The sequence below is a fragment of the Hevea brasiliensis genome, chromosome 5 (assembly GCF_030052815.1).
Source record: "Hevea brasiliensis isolate MT/VB/25A 57/8 chromosome 5, ASM3005281v1, whole genome shotgun sequence".
Classification (NCBI taxonomy): domain Eukaryota; kingdom Viridiplantae; phylum Streptophyta; class Magnoliopsida; order Malpighiales; family Euphorbiaceae; genus Hevea; species Hevea brasiliensis.
Window position 1 is genome coordinate 53,815,404 of NC_079497.1, and position 20,219 is coordinate 53,835,622.

Here is a 20,219-nt window from a genome sequence, read left to right on the forward strand (position 1 = left end):
GAAGGTAAAGGAGATGAAGCGTTGAACGTCTTCAAACACCCGATCCACGAACCTGGGAGATACAAAGAGACCCGCCTCAACCTTCGGTCCGACCATTGAGGTCGCCGATCTCCTCCTAGATCGGAAGAGCAGCCCCGCCTCTCGCTTATTCCAAGCACGGAAAGGGGGCCTTCTCAATCTTCTGGGAGGACCTCTTCTCGTGGCGCTCAGATACTGATCGACTGCTTGAAGAATAACCGGAATGTTAGGGAGAACTCCGATTTTGCCAAAGTCCCGGATCTACCATCTTCTTTCAAGAGGATCGACAGCTATCCTGAATGGTCTCGATGATATCTTGACTCAACCATGAGCCTAAACGTGGAGTGTCCGTGAACCGGACCATGATTCGGGAAAAGATTAAGCGTGCAGGTAAGGAGGTTGGGAAGAAAAATCAGAATTGACTTCCTCCGATCCCAACTCTCATCCGCTCGGGATTATATATCTCAAGTCGAGGACGGGCGAAGTACCATGAAGACCACCGGCCGAAAGGTCTCGTGACTTGGCCGAAAGTGAACGGGCTCGGAGAAGTCCGGGCACTTCAGCCAACGGCCGCCAGTCGCTCAACTTGTAGAGGAGCTTAACGCGAAGGATAAGGAGCTTTCGGAGAAAGAAAAAGAGCTCAAGGAAAAGGATGAAGAGATGGTGTCGGGAATAGCCGGAGCCTATGTGAATGCTCATAAGGATCTCTTGGCCGAACTTCAAAAGCGCTATCCTGAAGAGGACTTCTCTTGGATGGACGACCTGGCTCCCGGGGGCAATGGTGAAGATAGTGAGGAGGAGGGCGAGGAAGAGAGAGAGAGTGAGCAGACAATCAGTGGGGTGATCCCCCAGCCGAATAACTTGTACAAATTATGAAATGAAATGGAATATCTCTTTTGTTCAATGAATGGAAAATCTTTGAATTGCCTAAGTATTTGATTGTATGAGCATAGCGAAACATGGACTAAATGCCATTATTAATCTAAGTATAAAAGATCGGAAAGCACAATAAGCATGAGATCGGGGGGGGAGAAATCTTTGAGCAGGACTTGATTAAAATTGAAAATTTAACTTGAACACTTAAGATCGGAACCCTCGTTAAACCGAACCAAAACTATAGATCTTAATCTTCATAAAAGGAGGTCGGCAATAAAACTGGTAGGAAAAGATCTAGTGCCAGTTCGTTTTATTTATCAACAGAGATCAGGAATATACTTGACAGGTCCGGAAATTCGACAACGGGTTTGAGAGGTCGGTAAATGATTTGAGAGATCGGCGAGGCTTAATGAATATGAGGACTCAGCATTAATTCAATTCTTTGTGAGGAGAGATCGGAAATGTGACCGCCTATCAGAGAGGGATCGGAAACGTGATTAGCTGTTCAAAGAAGAATTTTTATTGATTCTAGGGATCTGCCAAAATATGGTGTCGACAGAAGAACTAAGAGAAAATGAATCTGCAGATGGTATGTTAGGTGTACACCTGCCCCATTAGCTTTAATTTATTCCTTTAGTGGTCCACTTATTTGGATTAAATCATATAATATGTTTACATGTGTTATTTACACATTTTTCACTCCATTTTGGCTATTTGTATTAGGTACCCTCAATTTAATTTTTCATTTTATTTTCTAAGTGTAATATTATTTATTTTTAATGGACATTTAGGTCAAAAGACACTTCGGGATGTCAATTGACCATAATGCCCCTGTTCAAGATTACGTTCGATTTTTCTGAACAATCGTATTTTGTCTGTTTTCGATTTCTCACTTTTCTTTGTACTAATTATTTAATTTTTCTTTAATCTTTCTAATTAGATTTATACTTAAATAAGGGTATATTTATATACTAAAAATGTTTTCCGTGGTTCCCATGATCGAGGCAGATCAACGGTCCACGCCGTGACTTCCTGGTCACGATCACCATCGCTAGGTTTCCCGGCTCGTTTAACTTGATCACATTTCTTTGCTATCATTTTTCCTTTGTTTTTCTTGTACTTTCTTTTCTTGTATTTCATTATTTTATGTCTCCTCACTCATATCGAAGTACGGTTCTTGGCATCCTAGCTGTCCGGACAACACTAGTCACCGGAGCAGCAGAACACACTACCGAACTTTGGGGTGTTACATTTATGGCTCCTAGTTGCGAAGATCGCAACTCCCTTATGGGTTACCCATCGCTAGGGCACCGACTCATTTAACTTAATTGTATTTTATTTCTAAAATTTTTCCTAAATTTTTCTTATTAATATTTGAGTTAATTATGGTTCCTCACTTTAGTTTAAATATTTTTCCAGATATTCTAGCTGTCTGGACCGACATCGGTCACCGGAACAGTAGAATGTACGGAGTTGCTACAGGGAGGGTGTTACAACTTGGACAGTGAAAATTATCGAAATAAGTTAAGAATATTAGTAACTAAAAATATTAGCAATTAAATAAATGAGTAAGAATATTTAAAATAATTTAGATTAGTTATTTAGCAGAAAGAATTGAAATGAATTGGAATGATATTAAAATTTAATTATTATGAAAGAATTGAGCACTTCTGAAGAGGAAAAAATTACAACAAAGGATAAATAATACTAGAAGTATTATATGAAATTAGATTAAATTCCGAAGTATCTAAATTTTGATCCATTTCTTTCTATTTTATATTATTTTCTTTTTATATTATTGCATCACTAAGCAGCAATGCTTAGCGCGATGGATTTGTTTCCTCATGCAGGTACTGAAGGTAAAGCCCAGCGAATATGAAAAAGAGATTTTGGAATTCTGATCTCTAGAAGTGTCTGAAGTATTCAAGGTTGTCACCTCCTCAGTAATGCATGTAGATAGGGCCCATATAGGTCATAATTTGTATGTTGTATAAAATGCTTAGTTATAATATTGTAATGTAAATTATGAAAATGTAATTAATAGGTATGTGATGTAAATCAATAAATCGGTTAATTCATATGTGATTAAATTATATATCATGTACATTAATGAAGATTGAAAACTTTCATATATGAGTTGACCATGAATGGGAATGTGTAGAAATGGATATGAATGAAATTGTATAGATTTGAATACGGAATTGAAATATATAGATGATGCATGAAATGATGAGATTTTTATTTTAAAATATTATTGAAATTTTCAAACAGGTGAATATTGAAATATGCCAAATGATAATAAAATAGGAGAAACTCCATTAGTGTCTCCGTCGAAAAATGATTGATATTAAAAGATAATAACTTGAAAATGATTAAAGGAATAAAGTAAGATAAGATAGGGTGCTCCGGCACCGAATGTAGCATGCCTTACTCGGTTATACTGTAGTCGGGTGAGGGGTGTTACACAACAAATCGTCCCTTTTCTGATTTGGTTTCCAATTTATCATCCTTTAGTTTTTAATATAAGCTGGACAACCCTAAATCTTAATATGCTTAAGACTTGGTTGCTTTCCATACCATATCTTATATGAGGTGGAAGAGACTGATTTGGAAAGGACTCTATTAAGAATGTATGAAGCTATCACAAGTGCAAATCCCCTTAGGGAGATTGGAATATTTGTGTAGCTCATCATACTTCATACCATATCTAATGAAGTACGATTTCTCCTTTCAGATACACCATTTAATTGTGGTGTTCCTAGAGGAGTCAATTGAGAAATAATGCCTTGTTTTTTCTAGAACTCATTGAATTCAGTACTCAAGTATTCAACTCTTTGATTTGATCTTAGAGTTTTAATATTTTTTTATGTTTGTTTCTCTACTTAAAATTTGAATTCCTTGAACTTTTTAAATGATTCATGTTTGTATCTCATCAAATACAAGTATCCATACCTAGATTTTCATCAGTAAATGTAATGAAGTGGTGATAACCACCTCTTGCCATTTCTTTAAATAGACCGCATACATCACTATGTATCAGCTCCAAAATATCTTCAGCCCTTAACCCTTGTCCAACAAAGGGAGATCTAGTACCTAATCTTAAGTGCCATAGATGTTTTGGACTTGATTTGATTTCAGTTCTGGCATTAAACTCAACTTGACTGCTTGGAGCTATTTTGTAATTATTATCTAAATAATAAGGACCATCATGTAAATTATCCATGCTAATAATTTTATTTCTAAAATAAATATTACAAACATCATCTATGAATCGAAATTCACATTCATTACTAATCAAACTAGATGCAGAAATAATGTTCTTAAAAGTATTAGATACATATAATACATGATCCAAATATAAAACATGTCCATCCAGATACAATGATTTAGACCATTGGGCTAAGGCTGCAATTGTTACTCCATTGCCAATTATGAGTCTAACATCTTACGCAACCAAGCTTTCATGGCTTGCTAGTTCTTCCATATCAAAACATATATGAGAACTTGCACCAGTATCTAAAACCCAAGTTGTAGATGAACTAGGAGTATTATCTAAATCTAAATAACAAGATATGGACACACCTTCGGAAGGATTATCCTTCTTATCTTTCAGAATTGCCAAATATTCAGGTAATTTCTTTTCTAATGCTCTTCTTTCTGATAATGGAAATATTTTCCTTGTTTGGAACAGCTTCATATTTCTTCTTCTTGGACTAGTTCTTGGCTATCCTACCAGATGGACCAGGGACAAAAGGTTTCTTCTTCTTGTTACCTTTCTTCTTCTTGGACTTTCTAAAAGAAGAAGAAGCAATCAAAGCAACCTTCTTTCTTTTGTTGCCGGACATATTCTTTTGGGCAATGACCAGCAAGTTTAACAAGCCAGCTAGGGTGCACTCCTGTTTAGTTATATGGAAGATTGTAATAAAAGATCCAAATGACTCAGGTAGGGACTGGAGGATCAATTCCATTTGTAAATGGAAGTCCATTATGATATCAAGAGCTTTCAATTGCTATCAATATGATTATCTTATGAACATGGGCTCCCATTTCCATTCCCTCTATCATCCTCATTTTGAACAGTTGCTTAGATATCTCATATCTAGCATTTCTACTGTGTTTACTATACAACTCTTATAGGTGATTGAGGATCTCTGATGCAGAATACATCTTTTCGTATTGCTTTTGTAACTCACTGGTCATAGAAGCCATGTAACACCCTCACTGTAGCAATTTCGTACATTCTACTGTTCCAGTGATCAGTGTCGGTCTTGACAGCTAGAACGTCTGGAAAAATATTTAAACTAGAGTGATGAGTTATAAATAACTCAAATAATAATAAGAAAAATTAAGAAAAAATTTTAGAAATAAAATACAATGAAGTTAAATGAGCTGGTGCCCCAGCGATGGGTGACCCAACGGGAAGCGACTGTAAAGACAGTTGTTGACCCTATACCCATAGGAAAACCCTGTGAAATAATTTTTGGGACTCCATAGAAGAGTCATTGAGGTTTCTATGGCATTAGAATGCCAAGAAAAGGCTTAGAAAAATTTTTAGATCGGTATAGATGATTTTGGCTCGATAAGCTAAACGGAGGGTATTTTGGTCATTTCGTCTTTAGAGATAATTTTTAGCCAACTTGTCCAGTTAAGTAAATAATTATTATGAAATAAAATATGAATAAATATTGCTCAAAATTAAATTAAAATTGAGTAGTAAAGAAAAGAAAAAGAAAATGAAAGAAAAGTGGAATTATGACATCACATGATGTCATTAAGAAGGCCTCCATCAATCACAACATAACAAGCATGTTTAAAATTATTAGAAAGGAGATAAAAACAAAAACCAAACAGTAATCTTCCTCATTTCCTTCTTATTCTCGGAAATCTCTCATATCTCTCTCTTCCATGAAAAAAATTTCTTCATCTCTCTTAATTTTCATTGATTTCCCTCCACAAAATCCTAGACCTCCTTCATTAAAACTTGCCTACACCACTTGGGAAGGTATTTGGCTGCCAAGAAAGTCAAAGAAAGTGAAGGAAATCGAAGGGAGAAAATCTCTCCATAAAGGTTAGTACTGTTTTTCTCTCTCTTTTCTTGTTTTCATGTTAGGATATAAAAAAAATCAACTAGAAATTGTGGAAAAAGAAGAAAAATATGCATGATAGGACCACTTCAAATTTTGGCAGCCAAGAGAGTGTGAGGGTTTTGATGATTTACTTACAATTAAATTTGTGTATTGATGTCAATTGGTGTGTATATAAGGATTACAATTGGGGATTTTAGGAGTTGCATAAGATTGAGACTTTGATTAATTAGGGTTTGTGATGAATTAAGGGTTATTGCATTTTAATGTTATGTGGAGTTTTAATGGTCAATTAGTGACCATTTGGTTGAGTATAATGAGGAATTGAAGTGAATTGTAGCTTGGAATTTGAGGTTGGGTGTGCTGCCTTGAGTGACTATAGGACTTAATGTGAGTCCAGCAAGTTTGGGTAGTTATAACTTGGGTTGTGTAGGTTCAATTGGTGCAAGCCTAATTGGAAATGAAATTAGACACATAATGGCACAACTTTGATAAAGGAACCCTTTCCAGAAACCAAACATAGGATGCCCTAAAAATTGACCAAATCCGGGTAATACACATTCTGCCTAGGCAAAATGAACAAATGAATAGTGTTCATTCATTTGGTCATAACTCATTGTAGAAATGTCCAATTGACCTGAAATTTATATCAATGGAAAGCTTAGATAATTTAGGACAACTTTCATGAAGGACACAACTCCAAATTTTGACAAGAACTTAATGAAATTGCCCACCAAACTTAGGACGCCAAAACTGCCAGAATGGATTATGCCCAGAAATTCTAGGTACTGCCCTATCCGGCCAGTTATGGTAGTTAGGCCATAATTTGAACTACAAAACTCCAATTGGAGTGATTCAAAAAGGAAATTAAAGAAGACACATAAAAGAACAACTTTGATGAAGACAATATTGCCAAATTTCCACTGTAACAATAACCAATGGAACAGTAAACTTAAGGTATGAAATCTAAAAATTTTGAATAACATAAAATAAGCTTTGAAATGGAATTGACAACCAATGCCAACAACTTTAGAATGCAAAATGTGGTATGTTGGTGATATTAGAACCAATATACCTATTGTCTATGAAAAGTCAATATTTTAGTTGATTAATGGAATGAATAGTAACCACTAAATTATCTGAAGTAGAAAAATAAACTGTAAGAACCATTGTAGTTGTTAATATAGGATGTGGTAGGTAAATTGTGAATGGTGAAGTTGAGTAACCCAAGGACACAAGAAAAAGTAAAATAAATTAGAGAAGACATTGTGAATGATAATATATAATGTAATTAGTGAATTTTAATCCTTGAACTTAAGTGACTCCAGTACATAAGGGGATAACCCACATGGAGGGCTTTAGGAAAAAAATTGTGATTGATAGTACATATAATTATTGTAATGAATAAAAGAATTATATGGATGTATGAATTTGACATTAGTTCTCCTCTTGAGAGGAGAAAAATATTTCGATGTACAAATGGTACATGAAAAATTAATTGATGTGAATTGAAATTATCATAGATGGTATGATGAATTGCATAAATTATGTAGGAATGAGATTTAGATATTTATGCTTTTGCTATGAATAAAAATTAATATACTATAAATTATACTCAGAATATTCAATAAATAATGAAATTATGTGCCCATGCATTGCCTAGACACGTGTGTCAGATTGGATAGATTGGCATGCTAATAGGGTATTGTTTTAGCAATATTGCAAAAGGCTTTATGCTTGTATTCATGGCTTTATGCCCGTGCTCATGACTTTACGCCCGCACTCATGGCTTTTATGCACGATTATGTGTTATCATGGCTTTTTAGCCATTCTGACTGTATACATGGTTGACGTTCTGCGTCCCATGGTATGACGACCCGAGGCACCACGGTGTCCAGTGCCAACGACCCGTTATCCAATTTAGTCAGCCTATCATAGGTTACTTGGGCAGTGAAATTTGTTAAGAATAATGTGAATTAAATGAATGAATAAGAAAGAAACTAGAATTTGTTTTAAAATTTTATTTACTATGAAATGATCCAAACACCTAGGAAATGTTGAGTGAAAGGATAAAAAGATTAGCAAAATAGATATCATTTAAATAAATAATTATAACTGCATCTTCTGAAATAACATGAATAGAAATGTAATATACTAATATATTTTGTATTTTGTATATCACTATAGTAAATTTAGGAAACAAGCGATTCCAAAGAACAATATAATATGACAAAAGATAATTAATATTAGGAATTCCATATGAAATGAAAATAATTCTTCATTACGCAAATTAGGTTTTATTTCCATCCGTATTTTGTATATATTATTTTCTTATTATATTATTGCACCACTAAGTAGCAATGCTTAGCGCGATGGATTTGTTTCCTCGCGCAGGTACTGAAGCTAAAACCCAAGGGACATTTGACTGGTATTCTTGAAGTCCAGATCTGTAGAAGTGTCAAAAGTGCTCAAGGTTGTCACCTCCTCAGCAATGCATGTAGATAGGGCCCATATAAGTTATTTTATGTATTTTGTATATTATGTAAATTATGAACTTGTGTAATTAGTTTATAAATCATGTAAATTAATGTAATTTGAAAATTTTTACATATGAATTGAGTATGAATGGAAATGTATGGAAATGATTATGAAATTGAAATATGAAGATAAGATTTGAAATATGAGATAATTATGAGAATGATTGATGAGATAATTATGATTGGCATGAATGAGATTTTTATTTTAAAATATTATTGAAATTTTCAAACAGGTGAATAGTGAAACACGTCAAGCGTTAATAAAATATGGGAAACTTCGTTAGTTTCTCCGTCAAAAAATAATTAATATTAAATTAAACGAATTTAAAATTTTTAAAGAAATAAAGTAAGATAAGTTAGGGTACTCCGGCACCGAATGTAGCATGCCTTGCTCGGCTATGCTATAGTCGGGTGAGGGGTGTTACATTTATTGGAATTAGAGCCAGGTTTAGGCGTTCCTAGGCATCAATAGATTGAATAAAATAGTGTGCATAACATGCATTACATTTATATGAGTCGAGGTAAGACTAATGCAGATCTGTTTCCTCTAGTAAGGTGAAGAAATAAGGCAGTAGTAGTTCCTCCACTGTTGACATCAGGTAAATTTCAAGGACAAAATTTTTGTTAGAGGGGAAGAGTTGTAACACCCTCACTGTAGCAATTCCGCTCATTCTACTGTTCCAGTGACTGGTGTCGGTCTGGACAACTAGAATATCTGGAAAAATATTTCGACTAGAGTGAGGAGTCATAAATAACTCAAATACTAATAAGAAAAATTAAGAAAATATTTTAAAAATAAAATACAATGAAGTTAAATGAGCTGGTGCCCCAGCGATGGGTGACCCAACGAGAAGAGACTATAAAGACAGTTGTCGACCCTATACCCATAGGGAAACCCTGTGAAATAATTTTTGGGACTCCAAAGAAGAGTTATTGAGGTTTCTATGGCATTAGAATGGCAAGAAAAGGCTTAGAAAAATTTTTAGATCGGTACAGACGATTTTGGCTCGATAAGCCAAACGGAGGGCATTTTGGTCATTTTGTCTTCAAAGATGATTTTTGTCCGACTTGTCCAGTTAAGTGAATAATTATTATGACATAAAATATGAATAAATATTGCTAAAAATTAAATTGAAATTGAGTAGTAAATAAAAGAAAAAGAAAATGAAAGAAAAGTGGAATTATGACATCACATGATGTCATTAAGAAGGCCTCCACCAATCACAACACAACAAACATATTTAAAATTATTAAAAAGGAGATAAAAACAAAAACCAAATAGCCATCTTCCTCATTTCCTTCTCATTTCCAGAAATCTCTCATCTCTCTCTCTTCCATGAAAAAAATTTCTTCATCTCTCTTCATTTTCATTGATTTCCATCCACAAAACCTTAGATCTCCTTCATTAAAACTTGTCTACACCACTTGGGAAGGTGTTTGGCTGCCAAGAAAGTCAAAGATAGTAAAGGAAATTGAAGGGAGAAAATCTCTCAATAAAGGTTAGTGCTATCTTTTTCTCTCTTTTCTTGTTTTCATATTAGGATACAAAAAAAAAATCAACTAGAAATTGTGGAAAAAGAAGAAAAATATGCATGATAGGACTAATTCAAATTTTGATAGCCAAGAGAGTGTGAGGGTTTTGATGATTTACTTACAATTAAATTTGTGTATTGATGTCAATTGATGTGTGTATAAGGATTGGAATTAGGGATTTTAGGAGTTGCATGAGATTGAAACTTTGATTAATTAGGGTTTGTGATGAATTGAGGGTTATTGTATTTTAATGTTAAGTGGAAATTTAATGGTCAATTATTGACCATTTGGCTGAGTATAATGAGGAATTGAAGTGAATTGTAGCTTGGGATTTGAGGTTGGGTGTGCTGCCTTGAGTGACCTGCAGGACTGGATGTGAGTCCAGCATGTTTGGGCAGCTACAACTTGGGTTGTGTAGGTTCAATTGGTGCAAGGCCAATTGGACATAAAATTAGACACATAATGGCAAACTTTGATAAAGGAACCCTGTCCAGAAACCAAGCATAGGATGCCCTAAAAATTGACCAAATCCGGATAACACACATTCTGCCTGGGCAAAATGACCAAATGAACAGTGTTCATTCATTTGATCATAACTCACTGTAGAAATGTCCAATTGACCTGAAATTTATATCAATGGAAAGCTTAGACAATTTAGGAAAACTTTAATGAAAAACACAACTCCAAATTTTGTCCAGAACTTAATGAAATTGCCCACCAAACTGAGGATACCAAAACTACCAGAATGGATTCTGCCCAGAAATTCTGGGTACTGCCCTATCCGGCCAGTTATGGTATTTAGGCCATAATTTGAGCTACAAAACTCCAATTGGAGTGATTCAAAAAGGAAATTAAAGAAGACACATAAAGGAACAACTTTGTTGAAGAAAAGCTTTCCAAATTTCCACCGTAACAATGACCAATGGAATAGTAAACTTAAGGTTTGAAATCTGAAAATTTTGAATAACATAAAATAAGCTTTGAAATGGAATTGACAACCAATGCCAACAACTTTAGAATGCAAAATGTGGTATGTTGGTGATATTAGAACCAATATACCTATTGTCTATGAAAAAGTTAATATTTTAGATGACTAATGGAAAGAATAGCAACCACTGAATTATGTGAAGTAGAAAAACAAACTATAAGAACCATTATAGTTATTAATATAGGATGTGGTAGGTAAATTGTGAATGGTGAAGTTGAGTAACCCAAGGACACAAGAAAAAGTAAAATAAATTAGAGAAGACATTATGAATGATAATATATAATGTAATTAGTGAATTTTAATCCTTGAACTTGAGTGACTCCAGGACATAAGGGGATAACCCACATGGAGGGCTTTAAGAAAAAAATTGTGATTGATAGTACATATAATTATTGTAATGAATAAAAGAATCATATGAATGTATGAATTTGGCATTAGTTCTCCTCCTGAGAGGAGAAAAATATTTCGATGTGCAAATGGTACATGAAAAATTAATTGATGTGAATTGAAATTATCATAGATGGTATGATGAATTGCATAAATTGTGTAGGAATGAGATATAGGTATTTATACTTTTGCTGTGAATAAAAATTAATATACTATAAATTATACTCGGAATATTCAATAAATAATGAAATTATGTGCCCATGTAATGCCTAGACACATGTGTCAGATTGGATAGATTGGCATGCCAATAGGTTATTGTTTTAGCAGTATTGCGAAAGGCTTTATGCCTTTATTTTTGGCTTTATGCCTGCACTCATGGCTTTATGCCCGCACTCATGGCTTTTATGACTGATTATGTGTTATCATGCCTTTTTAGCCATTCTGACTGCATACATGGTTGACGTTCTGCGTCCCATGGTATGACGGCCCGAGGCACCGAGTGTCTAGTGCCAATGACCCGTTATCCAGTTTAGTCAGCCTGTCATAGGTTACTTAGGCAGTGAAATTTGTTAAGAATAATGTGAATTAAATGAATGAATAAGAAAGAAATAAGAATTAGTTTTAAAATTTTATTTACTATGAAATGATCCAAACACCTAGGAAGTGTTGAGTTAAAAGATAAAAAGATTAGCAAAATAGATATCATTTAAATAAATAATTAGAACTGCATCTTCTAAAATAACATGAATAGAAATATAATATATTAATATATTTCGTATTTTGTATATCACTACAGTAAATTTAGGAAACAAGCGATTCCAAAGAACAATATAATATGACAAAAGATAATTAATATTAGGAATTCCATATGAAATGAAAATAATTCTTGATTACGCAAATTATGTTTTATTTTCATCCGTATTTTGTATATATTATTTTCTTGTTATATTATTGCACCACTAAGCAGCAATGCTTAGCGCGATGGATTTGTTTCCTCGCGTAGGTACTGAAGCTAAAACCCAGGGGACATTTGACTAGGATTTTTGGAGTCCAGATCTGCAAAAGTGTCAAAAGTGCTCAAGGTTGTCACCTCCTCAGCAATGCATGTAAATAGGGTGCATATAAGTTATTTTATGTATTTTGTATATTATGTAAATTATGAACTTGTGTAATTAGTTTATAAATCATGTAAATTAATGTAATTTGAAAATTTTTACATATGAATTGAGTATGAATGGAAATGTATGGAAATGATTATGAAATTAAAATATATGGATGAGATTTGAAATATGAGATAATTATGAGATTGATTAATGAGATAATTATGATTGGCATGAATGAGATTTTTATTTTAAAATATTATTGAAATTTTCAAACAGGTGAATAGTGAAACACGTTAAACGTTAATAAAATAGGGGAAACTCAGTTAGTTTCTCCGTCAAAAAATAATTAATACTAAATTAAACAAATTCAAAATTTTTAAAGAAATAAAGTAAGATAAGTTAGGGTGCTCCGGCACCAAATGTAGCACGCCTTGCTTGGCTACACTGTAGTCGGGTGAGGGGTGTTACAAGCCAACATGTAGAACCTAGCTCGCATGTCATGTTGCTTCCATCTATCCAAGGTGCCCTATTCCTCCTGTAAGGCCCTTTCTGATCAAGGACCAAGAATCTTTGAATCTAGAACATATCCAATACATTCAAAATTCAAGACAATCCTCATATTTCTTAACCAATCCGAGATGTTTGGACCAGTTAGCCTATTCTGATCGAGAATGCCAGCTAATACGTTGGATAGTTATGGTTGTGTGGTTATTTTATCATATTTTACTGTAGAAAATAACAAGATTCTAATTAGTATATTATATCAAGTATATTACCAAAATGATTATGGTCTTTTAATCAAATTTGTCCTCCCACTAGTTTGGTGAATCCTATACTTCCAAAGTAGAAAACAGAAATTCCAGTTGGGCTGGATTTCTAATGGGTGATTGAATTCTTATAAGCTATTAATCATCCTTAAGTACATCTGTTTTTGAATTCATAACAATTCATAAGTGAGTAACTCTTTACTCATCACATCTCATTTGAGGTTCAATCAATTATTTGGCCCCTAATGCTGAAAATCTCAGGTACATCTATTCTTGGTTTATCTTGCATTAGTTAATTTGAGCCGACTAAGTTATCAAGTATGCAAATTTGAACCTTAATGACCTCAAGTACATCCACTCTTGGCCACCAAAGTATTTATATACTCACAACTTCTCATGCTTAACAAATATTTCAAGAAGATCTCTTAAACCAAATACATCATTCCTATGTAATCATAGCAAAAAATGTAAGTCCTTAAAACTTCTTAAATAATTGCCTTAATGGAGGACCATGATGTAATTTCCAAAATCACACCATTACCAACTTAATCATTTGGTTGGAAGATTTTCTTGGCTAAACTAAATACTATTCAGTCTCACTTTGCACATTAACCATTTTCATGCATGTCTCATATACATCATGAACATACATATCACATACATACATTCATCAATGGTAATGTAAAAGGCATGATCATGGACTATTATATGAGAATATAATCCTAGCCATAAGGATTAGATTCAAGGGCATCCTAGGTTAACATTCATCTATTTGAAGCTTTGCCACAATTCTTCAACTCTTGAATCTTTGTACTCCCACTTATCTCTATCAATGTTTGAAGCTCCATTTCTTCTTGTAAAATCCACCAAGCTAATTACATCATATATCCTTGGCATACCAAGGAGAAAATTACAAAAGAATTGAGTATGCAAGCTCAAATAAATAAATTACAACTTAAGACTATCACAACAACTTTATGATATATCCCTTTGTAAAAATTAAAATAATTATTACAATTGTAACACCTCCATACTAAGTAGGCTATACATTCTACTATTCCAGTTACTAGTGTCTGCTCGGACAGTCAGGATGTTTAGAACCATATTTAAGTCATCTAGAGAAGCCACAGATAAAAATTAATAGAAATCACTTAAAGGTGAAATGGAAATAAGAAAAAGAAAGCCTAATCGGTTAAATGAGCCAAGGTCCCAGCGATGGGTGACTGACCCAAAATGTGACTGCGAACTCAGTTGCTACCCTAAATTCGTGTTGGACCCTATGACACCCCAGGCCTAGGGATAATTATGAAACTAATGGGAATGTGAAAACCATAGAAAAGGAAGGAAAAAAAGTCAAATAATTGAATCAACACTTAAGGAGTTACTGAACACTATTAGAAAAATGAATTAGAACCTATGAAGGGCATTTTGGTCAATTCACTCTCAGAGGTGATTTTTGACTTAAATGTCCATTAAAATATGTAACATTAAAGTATTGAAAAATAGATTAAAAGTGAAGAGGTATAGTGGAAGAGAGGAAAAAGAAAAGAAAAATAAAAATTCAAAGTGCTTTATGACATCATCAATATGTAAGCAACACAAAATAAAAAAATTTATAATTAAATTAAATCATTTTGGGTAAATATAAATAAGATATTAAGTAAATTAAAGATTAAAATTGTCCATCATCTTCCACCAAGGTTGCCAACTTGCTCTCTCTCTCTCTTCCTCTCAAATTCCTCCATTAATACTTGCTCTAAAACCCTTCAAACTCTAAAATTAACCTGTAATTTTAGTAGTTATTTCACCAAAACCCTTAAAATTAGCCTTGATAAGAAGATTGAGAGGAAGAATTTCAAGGAAAAGTGAAAGATTTAAAGAGTTGAAAGGAGCTAATAGAGGTAAGTCTCTCTCTCTTTATTTAAATTGACATATACTCATGAGAATGATATTAACTAGGTAGAAATAAGGTGGGAATGAAAGAAATATTGTTCTTTGGGGAAAAGGGAAATTCAGCCAGCCATGGTGTAGTGAGGTTTTGATGTGCTCTAATCCAATTAAACATGTATTCAAGTTTAAATGATTAAGTATATGTGATTAGTATACTTGAAAGACATGATTTTGCATGAATTGTGAAAAAGAGAATTAGGGTTTTGGCTAGAAATTAGGGCTTTGATGAAATGTTGACCAATTGGTGTTATTATGCCTAATTGTAGTCATTTGGTGTATTTTGAGTTGAGAATTAACATTAATTGATGAATGTAATTGAGAGAAGTAATGGTTGTTGAGTTGCTGAATTCTATACCAATGAGTCCAACAAGGTTAAATGGCCACAAGTAGAGTTGTGTTGCTCCAATCGGTGTGAGACCAATTGGAAATGAAATTAGGGTCATAATGCTACATTTTTCATGCAGGAACCTTGCCCAAAAACTAACCACGGATTGGTCTAAAATTGGCTTGAATCCAGAATTGGTTTTCTGATTCTGGACTGAATTGACTAAATGAACAGTAAATATTCAAATGGCCATACCTCACTCTAGGAAGGTCAAAATGACCTGATTCTTCAACCATTAGAAAGGTAAGACATATGAGCACATTTTTCATGCAGAACATAGAGTCCAATTCTGACTCTAACCCAACCAATTTGTTACAAAAAGTTAGGTCAATAAAACTAACCAGAACCAAACTTGATCTAGAAATTCTTGACTTAGACCTATCCGACCAGTTTTGGCAAAAATGCCATAACTTGGTCCACAAAATTACCAATGCAGTGAAACCAAAGCCAAAATTTTTATAAGACCTAAAACTACAATTTTGGTGTTTTGACCAAAATCCAGAAACTAATAGAACTTGTGCAATTTGCTAGGACAATTTAGAAATTCAAATCCTAAAAATAAGCTAATTAGCCATTGACCTCAGAATAGTATTTAAGTCATATCTCCCATTAGGAAACTCCAATACGGATGAGCCAAGCTGTTCTGGAAACCTAAGAAATAGAGTTACAACTTTGCTTTAGCAATCTTACCCAAATTTTGAGGATAAGAACCTCAAATATGAAATGCAATACACTGACCTGAACCTGGAGTCTTGATGCACAGAGTTTACGGTCTAGGTAAGTTAAATTGTTATAACTCACCATACATAACTTTAAAAATTATGATTTTAAACCTGTGTGGCTAGGACACATAGGGGAACAACTTATGTGAAGAACATTGGGCCAAAATAAGGCTATAACTAGTTCAATTGGCTGAGCAAATTGAGGTTCCAGAATCTTCCTGGTTCTTGAACTATAAAGAGTCATGGGACCAACACATGATAAATTGACCATAACTTGAAAACCAGAACTCCAAATGGAGTGATTCAAATTGGAAAATGAAATTAAGACATAGAGGGACAAATTTTATGAAGAATACCTCATTAGATTATGACTAGAACTAGGTCAAAAGTGGGTTCAAAAGTCAAGAAACAAAACTGTCCAGAACCCAACATTATGAGACTTCATGAGTAATTTAAAGTATGCATAATTCAATTGTTGGATTAATTATTAGAAATGGTTTGGATGGATATTGAAACACTTTAATTACATGTTTCAGTTGGAAAGGAGTCTTCCAAGGAAAGAGAAAGAGTGGATTAAGTCAAGATAAGTAAAGGAGGTTTGCGCACAACAAAATTCTAATTCTTTGTATTCCATTTAGAAAATCATTTGAATAAGTGTTCTGAATAATTTTTTATTGTTATAGCCTTGAGAATTTTAATAGAGAAATAGTGTATTGCCTACTTTATAAATAAGAATTTGGAATGAATTATGATTAGTGATTTGTATGAAGTGTTTGAATGATGTGGTTTTGAATTGGGTTTTGAAATCATACTTGCCATGACAATTCTATTGCGTTCCTCCTCCATCCATGGAGTTGAGTTTGATTATGTTCCTCCCTCTCTGGCTTGCTAGTTTGAGGTTGAGTTCGAATGAGTACTCATATAGCTAGCTAGCCACCTCCCTCATTAATTTCGATTAGTGAGCTTGTAGATTACTTTGTCGTGGTGTACAACACGACATTGATCGTGAAATTTTGTATCATGACCTAAGTTGTGTTAATTATTAGCAACACTATTATTTATGATTTATTTTGATAAATTGTTATTAAAAATATTGGCATCAGCTTTGTGAATTATGATTGTGAAAATTTTTAAATTTCTGCTTACCAATAGATGATTACATTTTTTTGTGACTTTTAAAAGTTATTATTGTGCACCACTGAGTAAATTACTCAGCAATAGCTTTTTCTTATCGTCGCAGATAGGGAGAAAGATAAAGCAGCAGAGTGAGCTGCATATAGCTACAATGAAAAAATTTTGGGATCTTCTTCAGGTATAATATTTATACCCTTATAAATTTCTTTTTGATGTAAATTGTTTGTTCATATGTATCTATAGAACCAAATGAGCAGTTGTACAATCATAGTTATAATAATATTATTTTGTTCTCTTTTTCCTGAATTGGGAATTTTATATATGAATTGAACTGAATTAAATGATTTTAAGATTTATAGAAATTGTGATGCTTGAGTTGATGGGATTGGATTGTGTTGGTTTAAATGGAGTTGTGGACAATACATATATTGAAAGTGTTTTTAACAGGTTTTTGAAGAACTGTTTTCTCAAATTCTAGTCGGCACTCTACCGAAATTTTTGTAAAATTTTTGAAATCCCAAATTAATCAAAATTTCAGTTCATGACATAAACTTCATTCAAAAGCTATTTAATAATTATTTAACATTATCTTACACTTTAAAATAAATTGAATTTGTTAAAATCCCTTGTAATATATTTAATGGGTTATCAGTAGGCGAAGTTTGATAATTCAATAGATATATTATGGGATCATGTCATGCCTTATGTAGGGATAAGGTGTGACAACAATGCCATAGAAATGAATAAGAAATCAATCACATTGGTCTCCTAAAGTCCATGATTATCCTTCATGCCAATATACACATTCAACACTTGAACATCCATTTAATTCTAAATATCTCATATTCAAAAATCAAACCAACCATTTATGAATCTCATTCACAATCATGTTATACTTATATTGGGACTTAGATTAAATATTTTAATCGCTAAGAAAAGCCATAAAAATTGACAAAACACTAAGATCACATCTAGGCCGAATGGTCACACCAATATGGCCAAATGTTGCTTCACTCAAAATTCATGGTTTTTCTTGGTTTTTAATGGTTCAAAACTACATCTCATACATGTTAAACACCATAAAAACAAGAAAACACACAAAAGCAAAATCATTTGGTCATGGTCATACCATGGTTGAATGGTTTCTCACCATGGGCGAACCATTTTTATGATTTCCCTTTAAATTTTCCTCATTCTCAATTACATCTCACGCAACATATCAATGTCCCAAACATCATATAATATGATTTAATGTTCCTAATGGCAAATTAGGGTTGCTCTAATACCAATTAAAAGAAAAATACACATTAGGGTCCAATAGGGTGCAAGGTTAGCTATTTTAAAATTTTACAACCCTAGGTTTCATACAAAATATAAACACTTTACACTATTGTAAAACATCTAGATTTGGTCATAAAAAAGGTTTCTCAATTGCTAATAAGCCTAATTAGCCATTAGGAAGCAAAACCCCTAAATTTACAAACTAGGATTTAAAAAAAAAAAAAAAAAAAAAAAAAAAAAAAAAAAAAAACACCCAAAAGGCACAAAATCAAATTCTCACACCAAATCCGAAGAGTGAAGCCACTAAGTATTGGCTCTCTAGCTTGTCCACACAAGTCCCTTGATCAAATCAAAAACTCCTTTCAGGAGCTTCCTTTGATTGGGCCAAACTTGGAAGAAAAGAGAAGAAATGTTTCCTTTGATTCAAGTGAATGGAATTGATGAGAAACACTTTCAAAAGTATTAATTCAAGAGTATTAATTTTTAATTCTCTTGAATCAAGCAAGGAGGGAAGAAATTTTCTTTAGCTATGGAATAAGTGGCTCGGCCAACCAAGGAAAGAAGAAGATGAATTTGTCTTCTTTTCTTTTTTCTTTTATTAATCTAATTTCTTTAATAAAAAATCAATTAACAAGTGTCTATTTCTCATTCAGCTCTTGAATGAGTTTTCTACTTATGATAAGTCCACTTGTCAAACTAATTCTTAACAAAGAAATTAAATTTTGATTAATTAATTTCATGAAATTAATTAATTAATTTTCCCTTCATATTGGACCAAGTCATCATGGTCAATGTTTGACTAAGTCAAAATTATCAAATTTTGACCAAGTCAAATTACCAAATTAATCACATTAATTTTCTTCCATAGGCTTGGTTATTCAAGTTTATATTTAAACACTTTAAATATTAACTTGAACACTTCCATAAATAAATTTTGTTTCAAGTCATGCTACGGACTTTGTAATCTAATTGCAAACTAAATTTATTAATTTAATTACTTAATTAAATTAATTATACTTTGATCATATTGCTTTTACGTGTATGACTTATTAGGTTCATTACTAATTGGCAATGAGATTAATATTAACTCATTAATATTATTAGAACCATTCCAAACATAAAATGAAATTCCCTTTTTATTTAAGTTCTCATAAATCATGGTTGATATCTACCATAATGTACCATGACTACCCAACTAGTTATGAATTGTTCCCCAATTCATGTGTTAGTAGTGTGCCCTAGAGTATATCATTTAATATGTATCTTGTACATATTTTTATTAATAAAAGGCATTTCCACTTTTCCGTTTACATAATATATTTATGTGTAATAGAAAAGGTCCACTGATATTTTGTTAGAAATATTATTCCTAAGTTGTTAAGAATATGAGTGACAATATTTCCAGCACAAAGTATCATAAATAGGTTCACAATTGAGGATACTTCATAATAAGG